Source organism: Colias eurytheme, chromosome 22 (genome assembly GCF_061535395.1).
Source record: "Colias eurytheme isolate Ceu_HAF_F1 chromosome 22, ilColEury1 Martin Lab GWU primary, whole genome shotgun sequence".
Classification (NCBI taxonomy): domain Eukaryota; kingdom Metazoa; phylum Arthropoda; class Insecta; order Lepidoptera; family Pieridae; genus Colias; species Colias eurytheme.
The window spans coordinates 457,823-471,362 of record NC_143001.1 but is presented as its reverse complement, the minus strand read 5'-3'; the positions used below and the strand labels follow the sequence as shown (position 1 = coordinate 471,362).

General features: G+C 31.1%; 1 protein-coding gene and 1 non-coding gene across 4 annotated transcripts in view; one reads left to right on the top strand and one right to left on the bottom strand.

Moving 5' to 3' along the window:
- The window catches only part of nahoda (DOMON-like domain-containing protein nahoda), a 57,413-nt gene extending 49,969 nt beyond the window's left edge, over positions 1-7,444 (bottom strand). For all 3 annotated transcript variants that reach the window (XM_090115073.1, XM_090115075.1, XM_090115074.1), the window contains exon 1: positions 7,131-7,444. The gene's annotated coding sequence lies outside the window, so the exon portion shown is untranslated. The remainder of the gene's footprint in view (positions 1-7,130) is intronic.
- Positions 1,033-1,151, top strand: LOC149898482 (5S ribosomal RNA). Its single transcript, XR_016458052.1, has one exon. It is a non-coding gene; the product is annotated as a 5S ribosomal RNA (ribosomal RNA).
- Positions 7,445-13,540: the final 6,096 nt, after the last annotated feature.

Here is a 13,540-nt window from a genome sequence, read left to right as displayed (position 1 = left end):
CAACTTAGATAATATTAAACGCTAGATATTATTAAATATAAAATTTCACGAAGTTTAAAATAAATACAGGCTTTTAACCCCGCAAAGATAATGTTACAAAACACACAGTATGACATTACGGCAGCGGTTGGAGATTGTCTATGATGTATCGATTTTGTGGCTTACAGTTCGTTATTTATTTACGTTTAAATTAAACGACAAATAACTATTTATATGGTAACTTTAGTTACAGAAATTTAAAGATTTGGAAGATATATTATTTAATTATGCATCTCTTTCATAATATATAATATACGATTTTATAATAATATGGAAGATCCTATACTGTCTGAAAGATTGGTGTAGGTACGACCAAAAAGGTCTATAATACAGCACAGAATAAAAATGAGTAAGAAATTTAAGTAAAATCTCATGAGAAATTTTATTCTTTCCTAAATCGAAGCTGAGACATCTTCCCTCATATCTTATATGTATTATATGAACTTTAAACTATGTACCTACTACCTACGCATGAAATACATCTATACGAACATATAAAATGGATGCATGGTACCTACTATCTATATATATCTATGTATGATATTGATCTTGAACATCATACATAGAATATTCTACGACTCTACGTGAAGACTGAAGGTAAATAAGATGGGAAATAGTATACCAACTTACCTTTTTAAAGAACGCACATCATGGTTGTAATTCGTATGAATATCCTAAGTTTTAAACATACGTTTCCTCACCTGCCTCAAGGCAAGACATAAAGAACTAGGATATTGTTTTTCTAAAAACGTTAACCATTCTCTTATGAGATTGGCCTTATCCTGCCTATTGTGGGCAGAACCATGACGAGCAATTTATAGAACAATACACTATCGCTATCTCGGTCTATTGTTGTTTTGATGAATTGTTTACAACAGAAGATATCTCTAATATATAGATGTTATTTCCCAAATTGAATAAGGATATATCATATAATATAGGTACATAGAATTAATTAATTATTATACATTCGATAATTTCGAATACACGCTTGCCAACGTCCATACCACGTTGAATACACCGGTTCTCGTCCGATCACCGAAGTTAAGCAACGTCGGGCGCGGTCAGTACTTGGATGGGTGACCGCCTGGGAACACCGCGTGATGTTGGCTTTTTACTACTTTTATTGATATTTAAAATTATAATAATTCAAAATATATAATTATAATATTCAAAAATTAATTATATTCTTAGATTTGTTAAATAATTTGCATTTGCAGAAGCCCATCTCGATACTACAAAATCTCACAGTATAAATATTTACAACACTTATCCTACCAATCTAGTCTAGACTTATCCTACTTTCTACATCCTTCTAGTATTATAAACGAGAAAGTTTATAAGGATGGATAAATAATAAATTACACATGTTTATTGCGAACCTGCCTACTCTTCCAAGTAAGATACTGTATTTATCTGTGCTTTATACTCGTGAAGTCGTGAGTATGATAAATATAAGTAGTAAGATAATCATATAATTAATAAATATTCACTAAACACTTATTTAAATTTAAAGAATATAGACAAAATTCGATCACGAGGCGGGATACGAACCTGCGTCTTTCGCCTGAATCCCGCGGCCCGCCTCGTGATCCATTTTTTTTCCATTCTTTAAAAATACATACTTTTAAAACATTCGAATGCTATTAAAAATTGTTAAAAATCATATCTACTTATAGCCATTTGACCGTCAAAGCAAACATTCTCACACTCCCACGGCAAACAATCGAATGGATTGCAAAGTTCGTTACGTAAAAGAAAAAGTGACCCGTGTTTACGTTTTTACTAAATAGAAAACATAATTACGGGTGCTAATTAATGATATTTGCTTAAGCATTGCTACTTATTTCATAAAGGCAATCGTGTTTATTACAATTTAACTTTTAACAAAAAAGGGAATGGTTCCTTATGTTTCACAGATACAAGATTTATGATTGAAATGTTAGGAATCGTATCGGGATCGATGATATTATTATTTATCGTCTTAAATCCGTTCATAGATAGCATTTAATTAAATGATTGCAAATTTTTCCTACAACAAGAATACGAGTACAAAAAATGTGATCATTTAACTCACACAAAAATAAGAGCTTGTTTACTAATTAACTATTTCTACGAACATTTTTTGCTTCTAAAGCAGTCCTTGTGAATAGAGAGTACAATATTAGTGGTATTATTAGATTATTCGTCCTACTTTGCTTTATAATAACTATGATTATTTTAATTCTATTACGTCTTAAATACTTTTACCGTATTTTTTCATTACATAATTAAATTATTATTAGACATGGTACACTCATTTCATAATGCGATAATAATTTGACGTGAAATTAGAAATTATTATTAATAATATTACGTAACAAAACGACCAAAATCAATCTTACGTGATGGACCCCAAAGTGAACATTATGTTTGCTTTACTCACTTCAAAAAAGAAGCTCAAATTGACACACAAAATTGAGCAATCTTATCAAAACTCTTGGCTTCTATCAAGATTTCATGTTAGTAAATTACCTGTCCTTACCTAGATCTAAAGTTATATACAGGGTGTAATCGTTAAGTGTGCACAGGCGATTATTCCGTAACTATTGAATATATCAAAAAACTTTAAACTGATATCGAAAGTACTTAACCTAATGAGTAAAATGGCCATAATAAATTTTTGAAAATAAAACGAGAAATATCCAAAAATGTTACATTAAACGCTCCCATACATTTTATTTCCCATACATTTTGTATTCATAGCAGATTATCGAAGTGTCGTCCTCATTGTGCAATACAATGAGGAGCTCTATTTGCAGTTTCAAATTTGCGAAGTAATTTAAGCAGAAAACCAAAAAAAGAAAGAAAAAGCTAAAATCTTTCATATTAAATGTACTAGGTTGATCCAAAAGTAATGATAATTGGGTATTTCCTGTGTACATAAAAATATAAAATAACTGTTTTTTGCTTGCTCATGTACTCACTAAGTTATCACAAAAAAATCATATCAATAGGCCACGTTTCCAAGTATTTACATTAATTTGAATGTGAACCGTGCGTGCCAGAATTTTTGCCGACAAAAAGAAGAAACAACAATTCGACATTTAGAGGGTGAATTTCTAAATTCTTAATGAGATCAGGATAATTTTTTGGCACGATTATTTTGTGACCATGGACGTTACCCGGGTTCACCATGTTTATGCTGAAACCAAGAAACAATTAATGGCCTGGATGCGAGCTTCCAAAGTGACGATAAAGAAATTCAAAGTGAAAATTAGTGGGATAGATTAAAGCGGCAGTTTTTTGGGGCGCCGTGGTCTTGGTGATCAAGCAATTGATCACAAAGCGTCAGTTGCAATGGCTGCCATTCAAAAATCGGCATTCCAAATGCTTGAACACCCACCCTGTTTGTTAGATCTAGCTCCTAGTTATTTCTATCTCTTTCCTCGGCACAAAAAACACCGTCTTAGCAAAAAATTTTAAGACGATAGCGAAAAGATGGCCGCGTTGAGGGGTTTTTACGGATGAAGTCAAAGTTTTTTTTTTCTAAGTTTTGGAAAAAAAATATCGAAGTATATTATCTAGTTAGAATCTAGCGAAATATTTTAACTGTAATGACTAATGACCTGGTTTAATATTGATTATAATTACTTTTGGATCAACTCATGTACATGGGATAGTCATTAGTCATATCTCATACTAAATGTATGGGAGGGTTTCAAGTGAACTTTTTAGATATTTCTCGTTTTATTTTTAAAAATTTATTATGGCCATTTTACTCATTGGGTTAAGTACTTTCAATATCAGTTAAAAGTTTTTTGATATCTGTAATAGTTACGGAATAATCGCCTGTGCACACTTAACGATTACACCCTGTATATGTAAAGCAGAGACAATTTATAAATAACTAGCGACCCGCCCCGGCTTCGCACGGGTGCAATGCTGATACTAAATACACTACAGAAAAACTTTTAACGTTGTATATAAAAACATAGCGGCCCGGCCGGCCGGTATCGCCGCAAACGGTACGCCCCGCAATTTTTAAATCTGTAATATCTTCGAAAATATTCACTTAAATCATACGGTGTAAAGGGCCATATAGATCTATATTAAATGAACAATGTATTCAAGGTATTTAATTGGTTAAGGATTAATGCTGTATTGGTTAAAATCGCTTCGAAAATTAGCCATTATTTGTCGTAAAAAGTAAATGACAAAAAAAAGTTATTGTGGGTTATCCATAAGAGATAGACATATGCCATCGCGGACTTTTCTGTAGACCTTTTCAATGTGTACAATACTTAGTACATTATTTTGATAAAACTCGTAGGGTTCAGCCTGCGTTTGCAATGTAAGCGGATAAAATGTAATTATTTACGACATCACATTAGAAACCTCAAAAATAACAGTACTTCTCCACTATTTAATGGATGTTATTATACATATAAACCTTCCTCTTGAATCACTCTATCTATTAAAAAAAACGGCATCAAAATCCGTTGCGTAGTTTCAAAGATTTAAGCGTACAAAGGGACATAGGGACATAGGGAAATAGGGACAGAGAATGCGACTTTGTTTTATACTATGTAGTGATGATAATTATTATTTGATGCCAAAGCAAAACTGAATAAATAAAGACGTAATATACGAATTATATAAATATGTATTTATTGAAAAAGCAGTTTTCCGATAGGTACAATCACAAAAACCGAATTCAACAGTATTATCGAGTTTCAGGAAGATTAACAAATAATTATAAAATGTATAATTTGGTATATGTATTGGTAGGTATGTATGTAATAAAATTTTCGTGTAATTAAACATCTTCAAAATGGCTCGACCAATTCTCATGAAATTTTGTGTATATTGGATAAACGTGTAAATCAGTCACCATACATTTTTTATAACCCTAAATAATAATCGTAAGGTTTGTGTCAGCTAGTTTTATTATAATATCTATGGTGCATCTTTAAACCTACCATTTATTTGCGAATCTGTACACTTGATAGAATGGTAAATACCTACATTGATTTAAATAAAATGTTTCTCTACATTTCAAACTATCAAAATGGCATAAATTCACACTGTTACACAGCCATCGATTGTTGATTCAGCATGTAAGTCGTAACAGTGAAATCGTCACAAGCACGTACGGTGTGCGTGGAGGAACGTGCATTTTCTCATCATTCTGTTATCTTAGATTACGTGGTTAAGCGTCGCTACCAGTGGACTAGGGATGGGTGGTCGATGGTTGTGTTGAATGAATAAATTATGTTCTGATATGATTTTTTTGTAAGTAAGTATAGCCTATAGGTAAGATGGTATAAGTCAACCTTGAAGCTTAAAGTGAGATTTAATTGTATAAAATGTTCGTTTTACAAAAAATTTTTTTTAAAGTAAAATAATAAGGTTAAAAAATAAAAATGTTGAAATTTTATAATGAATTTTTTTTAATATTATATTCAAGGTGAAAAGTTTGTCGACACTTCTCGATATTATAAATTAAATAGAGAATGTTTCAGAAACTGAATTTTCCCGAATATAGATTACTTATGTGAAACTACTAAAGTTAAACAAGTCTAGAAATTACCCATTCCCTTGCCTACCCACATATTCTTGAATTTTAAGCATAGATAATATATTTAATCATTTTAATCATATTTATTTCTATTTATCAAAGTTATAGGGGTCGAAATACCGGACAGTAACCACTTTAAAGCCGGGTCCTAAAATTCAATGAATGTCTCAATAGTCAATTATTAAACTACAAGATTTCATGTTGTCAATTATTTAACAATAGCAACACAAGCCATTCAAAATATTTCGATTCAAACGTCACATTCGAATATAGGTAAGTATTTTTTTAAATTAGCATAATTTATTTCGACCACAGATTATATAACATTTAAGGCGTGTCCACAATGCAATTTACATGGGTTGCATAACGAGAAAGTTATAAAAAAGTAAGAAAGTGCCAGTGTTGCCGTGTTTGCGAAGCGTAAAAGAATTATAATTTTTAAATTATTTAAGTTAGGTGTTGTCATACAATTATTTAATCGTCTAATTAGCTTTACGTAATTCTGAATGTACATACTACATACTAACGTAAATATAATATGAGTACTAGATGGTTTATGGAGTGGAAAATTTAGTTTATTTCACGTTAATTGTACATCGTGTTATTAATTAAAAATACGAACATTGTATTTTTAATTGTAATGTTTTTAATTTTAAAAGATTGTTTCATAGTTACCCATTTTTATTTATTTGGCAGTATGGCTTCATAAAATCGCGATCGTTACAAAAAGTACAAACAGTTTTAATAAGTTGGTTTGAAAAATAAGAGATACTATCGTAATTTATAAATATTAAGAAATCAACAAATCATACAACAAAAACCTGAAAATCTACGCAAATAGTAACGGCTTATAAGGTTCTAACAATATCCTGATTCAAATAATGAATCAGCTCAGAACCTGCGACCTTCACGAGTCGTGCTTTAATTTAAATTAGAAAGTACAAATTCTTCAAATAACCAGCTATTAATAATTTAATATAAATAGTATTGGTAGTGTATTTTGAAATATTTACTTAATTAAATGTTGAAAACGGATAATATAAAACTGTAATTTTCCTCCGCAAGTTTTCCCAATTTTCATACGATAGGTGAAATAATAGGAAACTTAACACCTACCTACCTACAGCTACGTTATTTATTTTAATTCCCTATACAGCAGAACAATTTTTATTTCCCGTAAGTATATCTACTTAGCAGCATGTATTTATAAAAAGCGACCTAATAAATAATTATAGATAGGTAGTAGATACTACACTACTTCCTAGTGCAAATAAGTTTTAACTTGTTTATAGGGCATTTTTAGCAATGCTACTTCAATGTATTCCATCGAGATAGTATGTACGTATTCCAGAAAAGACAGTACCTAACTCACAAAATGATTGTTAAGTTTAAGTTTTTCTTGAAAGTAAAATACCACTTTAAAAAGCTTTTGTATGAAACGTTTATAAACTACGCTTTACGCATTTATTTAGTGTGTATAATATTCTGTTTAAATTTTAAAACAAATCTAACTAAATTTCTAAGAACTTACCAATCAAATAAGAATCCAATAAACATAAATCTTCACTCACAAAACTCAAAAATATTCATGAATTACAATAAAACGAATAACAAATGATGGGAACGAACTTGATCAATGTTTACGTATAGAATTCCAAAACACTTTCTGTTTACAAAACTTCAAACATGTTCTCACAACTTTTTTTTTATTTATTCTGTACTTGTTATTTTCCGCGGGAAAACACCAATAAATTAAAATAATATGTCAGCCACGCATGCGCACTTTACACATCGAGTCAACACCCTGTCAAATGGACAACTGTCTTGTCTTGAGACTCGTTTTCAACGTCCAATAGTCGTGTAGCGTTCTCTCGAGATTGTAGGTATTAGCCGACTAAATAAAATATGAGTTAATTGTATGAACAGTATATTGATATCATAGCCATTGAAAAATTAGCGTTGCACCGAATAGCGTTTTCTACCGCAGTCTATTTTTTATTTTATCATCTATAGTTAAGTTTCATAATAGAACAAAAACGTGTAATGCCATCTAGTTTCAACATTGCGAAAGCTCAAAGCGGTCTAAAGTTGGAAATCGCGTAGCCTGCCTTGAGATAATGAAGATTGGAGTTTATAGAGGTGGGCATAAGAGTTTTTCCATATGTTTTTAATAAGTGTGCGTTACCCAGGCAAAATGTTTTGCTTTAGAGAGATGAGACTTAAACAAATAATTAGTGTATCATGAGGAGCAATTTGTTTACTAATAGCAAAATTTGTTTGAATTGTAGTTTTTAAGTTATTTAAGAAAAACAAATTTTGCTGGAGTAACGTTTGAAACGTTACCCAGGCAAAATCGTCTTTCAAAAATTAGTTTCAGCACGGAACCAAATACATGAATAGATAGCTTTTGTTGCGTAGTAAATGTTTATAAATAGCAAAATTTGTGTGTGGTATAGTTCTTTAGTTATTTAAGATTTTGCTGCGGTAACGTTTTGGGATTTCCCAGATCTCGAAAACGGCTCAACGCAGAAGTTTGAAAAAAATACCAATAAAAGACCTCAATTTGTTTAAATTTGTTTAATCATTAGTTTTTGATTTGGTTGACGTAAACCAATGTAATTAAATGGTTTCAAAAATCAGAAGAAACGGGTTTGCAAGTAAACCAATACACTTATAACCAAATAAACAGCTGTAAAAAATACCCGTGGTTCGACGCTTGTTTACAGCAGACATTTTAGATTTCATACTTTACACGCTATGAAGATAAAAACAAATTTGATTTATTTTAGACTGGTCGTACTTTAGCGATCAAATACGCAGTTCCCATAACATTAAGAAACATGGCATACTTTAAACAAATTAAAATGATTCCTGAAAATTCCTTCCTGTTAATTGCAGCTTTGAATTACGGCTCTAATGAAAGTTATCTCAAAAACAAGATTATGTCAGCAATTCTCTAATGAGCCGACCAAATTGAAAAGGTCACATAAATGCGACCGCACCATACATAAGCGCAACCATCTGAAATGAACAGGATAATATAGATGTTTTGTTAGTACAGTTGAATACAAAAGTTTTCTGGTCAGGTTAGTTAAAATAATAAAATGGTTAAGATTCATTATTTTTATTTAAAAAATCAGTCTCATACAAATTATATGTATTGCTTTGCCTTAGCATCAACATTTTTGAGTTTTGTTACGTGTTACTTAGAGTGAATATTTTAACATTATATGTGACTGCCACAGGTGGATAACCCGTGAACCAATCATTGTCAAAGCGTCGTAACCTTCTTTTAACCTTTTGACCGCCAGAGCAAAAACGCATCGCCGTGCCCTCCACGCCAAGCCACAAATTCAATGAGATAACCTTGAAAATAGTAGGGATTCCAAAATGTTATCGATAAACATAATAATTCACGTCTGAATATTTGAATAAACAGCTTATAACACAAAAATAATATTTATTTAACCTCATCTCCTACTGTAAAAACTTAAGACCTCATTAAATAGCAACTATCAACAAAAAAAATCAACCTTTTGAGATACAAAAATACATATAAAATTGCAGCAAGTTACAGCACTATTCTCTATCAGTTACGCCCCTTTGGCATGTATACATGCCAATGGCGCGGGCAACCATCCTTTTTTTTATAATCTCTCGCTTCTGATTAGGGATGTGTAGCTGTATATTATTATAACTTATCGAGTTTATTTATTAAGTTTATATGAACTATAGGTATTATTGTGGAGTGTTTATTTGTAAATATCAAAACAACTATTACCTTTAAATAAAGGGAATTGCATTATGAGCTATTACGCACTGTCGACCAGTCGCCGGCGACTGGACTTACTCCTGGACGACAGTGCGCAAGCCCCTATTTAAACTATAGTAAGTCACAGTCGCCGGCGACTGGTCGACAGTGCGTAATAGCTCTAAAACTACATATTTATTTTCCAATCATTTAGTTTAATACTTGAGTTATTACAAATACTAATTATATGTAGGTTACCATATTTTGATATGACATAGCGACAATTTGTATCATAAGAATATTCTAATAGAGGCACTCACACTCTCGGCAATACTCGATAAAATATTTTTACAACTTTCCGCACTTAACAACACGGCACGCGCTTACGACGTCACCAGTCCGACATCTATTCATGTCAATGGCGCAGAAGGGATTGCATATCGATACTGTGCTAGGGATGCGCATGATTGGCGAAAAGGAAAATATTCAAATCAACAATATCCACAATATAGACAATATGGTATTATACCAAAGAATGTAGTATTTACCTTTTTTCTCAGTGACTAAGCTTATATATTTTTTTTGTAGTTATTACAAAAATTAAGCGAATTAGAGTAATTTCGCTGAAATTTTAATGAAGTTACTTGAATATTACACTACATCACTAGTAGGCACGTATACATGTCATTGGCGCGAGAGAACATGCTTTTTTAGCCATTGATTAAGTTATTTTTTGTCATCAAATATTTGAATAACTACTTGGCAATTTTGTTTACTGTGTACAATTATGTAATAACTGGGGATTCAGTTCATAAACTGTATAAATAAAACACGTAAAAGTAAAGGTTTAATATGTTTATTTTGTATTTATCTATGATCTGTTTCTTGGCATGTATAGGTGTCGTTGGCGCACAGGGCACGATTGCGCATGACATCTATAGATGTCATTGGCGTTCAAAAGGTTAACTTAATGTTGAAATATCCACTCTAAGTAACACGACATAAAGCTCATATTTCAATACCACATTGTGACAATTAAGTACTAAAAATATAGCTACATGTATATATGTTTGTATTGTTTTAAATCACACTATAAATTATACACTATGATATTACACTTTTATTAACTAGTAAAAATTGTGTAATATGGTACTGCACTTAAAAAATATTAAAAAATCGGCTTCACGAATAACGTTTTTCTGCTTAACTGTACAAAACATCGGTTACCAAGCTGCTAATTTGCGAAGATTACCCGTACGTACGGTGCAGTCGCTTTTACGTGACCTTTTCAATTTGGTCGGCTTATTAGAGAATTGCTGACATATTCTTGTTTTTGAGATAACTTTCATTAGAGCCGTAATTCAAGGCTGAAATTAACAGGAAAGAATTTTCATGAATCATTTTAATTTGTTTAAAGTATGCCATGTTTCTTAATGTTATGGGAACTGCGTATTCGATCGCTAAAGTACGACCAGTCTAAAATAAATCAAATTTGTTTTTATCTTCATAGCGTGTAAAGTATGAAATCTAAAATGTCTGCTGTAAACAAGCGTCGAACCACGGGTATTTTTTACAGCTGTTTATTTGGTTATAAGTGTATTGGTTTACATGTAAACCCGCTTCTTCTGATTTTTGAAACCATTTAATTACATTGGTTTACGTCAACCAAATCAAAAACTAATGATTAAACAAATTTAAACAAATTAAGGTCTTTTATTGGTATTTTTTTCAAACTTCTGCGTTGAGCCGTTTTCGAGATCTGGGAAATCCCAAAACGTTACCGCAGCAAAATCTTAAATAACTAAAGAATTATACCACACACAAATTTTGCTATTTATAAACATTTACTACTCAACAAAAGCTATCTATTCATGTATTTGGTTCCGTGCTGAAACTAATTTTTGAAAGACGATTTTGCCTGGGTAACGTTTCAAACGTTACTCCAGCAAAATTTGTTTTTCTTAAATAACTTAAAAACTACAATTCAAACAAATTTTGCTATTAGTAAACAAATTGCTCCTCATGATACACTAATTATTTGTTTAAGTCTCATCTCTCTAAAGCAAAACATTTTGCCTGGGTAACGCACACTTTTAATAAGACTTGATCACCTTAGAAGAAATGCGGCCTCGCTCCTCAGATGGCATGCCATACTTGTTCCGTGGAGATTTATTTTGCAATTATGATGCAAGTTATATGGAAATACAAGTGCGTAGCTTGTAATGAGCACGAACTAAGATAAAATCGAATAAGTATAATTTGATGCAAAAATGCCAATTAAGTACTTTAGACTGCAGTTTGTATGGCGGTCCTTGTTGGAATTAAAATTAATCTAAGATTTATTCGTACTGGCAGTTTAATTTACATAAATTATGTCAACCATGATGCATTGAATTTTTTCTTAGAAGTATTTTGCATAACATTGTTTCTTATTTATAACTGCGTCGTTGTTCAACTTGTTTGCTTAATAATTGCCATATATCCGGCTTAATTCCAAATGTAGACCAATAGAGGCTAAAAATATCAGGACAACTTTATGATTTTAAATTATTTTTTGAATAATTTATCCATAAAAGCAATTAGCTAAAAACTACGTGGTCTATTAACAATTACTTTAGTTTGGAAATTTATTTGATTATTATGCTCAGATTATTAAAAACGAATCTGAATTAAGATGCTTGTTAGTGTTCTTTTTCAAAAGTAATTTTAACAAACACAATAAGTATAAATAGAAAAATAAAGAAGTTTCACTTCAACAAATCTTTTTAGAAATTATGGGACCAATTAAAAATTATTCCACATCAAACAAAAATAGCATTAAAAAAATTACCGACCGAATTGAGAACCTCTTGTTTTTGTCGGTTAAAAAAAAACAAAAAGCATTAATCCTTTATTATTAATGTTCCTGTGTATAGAAATGTGCTACCAGGTTCTTACGCTGTCATTAATTTAACCAGAAGGATAATAATAAAACAAAGACAAATTTGAAATTATTTATTAAACAGTGCTACAAACACGATTTACATAATATAAAAATACAGACAGTCGCTATATGTAATCATTACAGATCTACCTAGGTTCTAGTTCAATAAATTATTATTATTATATTATAACAAAACTACATATTATAAAAAAGAAACATTTTAATTGCAACAGATACTAAAATCCATTGGTTTGAGATCATCGAACAGCTATTTTATTATACACATTTTATAAAAAAAGAGAAAAAATATCATGTGTATTACAATTATGATATACTTAGCAAGTACTTAGTTAGGTAGTTTTAAGTGTAGATTTTTATAAGAAAAAAAATTGGTTGTTTGTAAAGTAGGTTTACGATCGAGATGTTTACGTGATAACGTCTTATTGGTGGCAGCGCTCGAGATGAGACGGGAGATCGGTCCGTCTCTCTCTCGTTATACCTGCGATCGCGCTCGTGAGGTTTTGGTGTGACACAAGTTTCTGAACATGTCACCCGACTAAAACGATTTTAAAAACGTTATCACGTTAAAAAGTATTTTATACCGCCATCTAGAAGAGCCAGATTAAAAAGTTTGGTCCCAAACTAAGGAACAAATTAAAATTCCGAAAACATTCCATAATTGGATATACCCAATAATTAGATACGATATAAATTCATTATATTTAATCCAATGGATCGAATTTTCATATTATTATGTTATAAAACATGTCAATAACTAAACCACATCAATTAAAATTTAGCACAAATATATATATTTTTTTTTTCAATAAATGTAAAAAAAAATAAAACCGGCCAAGTGCGAGTCGGGCTCGCGCACAAAGGGTTCCGTAGCAGCAAATATAATAAATTACAGTTAAATCAACCTATCTCAAAAACTATAAGAGATACTTTGATCAAACCAAAAATCGTTGAAAGAGTTAATTAGCATGCATCACCTCTATTTTTTTTAGAATTTTATACCCCGTAGTTATAAAAATAGAGGGGGGGGGACATACTTTTTACGACTTTGAGAGCTGATATCTCAAAAACCGTTCACTTTAAGAAAAATGTTTTTTAGAAAACTTTATATCATTTTAAAAGACCTTTCCATTGATACCCCACACGGGTATGTACATCGAAAAAAAAAATTTCATCCCTCAGTTACATGTATGGGGGGCCCCACCCCCAATTCTTTTTTTTACTATTTAGTGTCATATTTTTGTAGCGG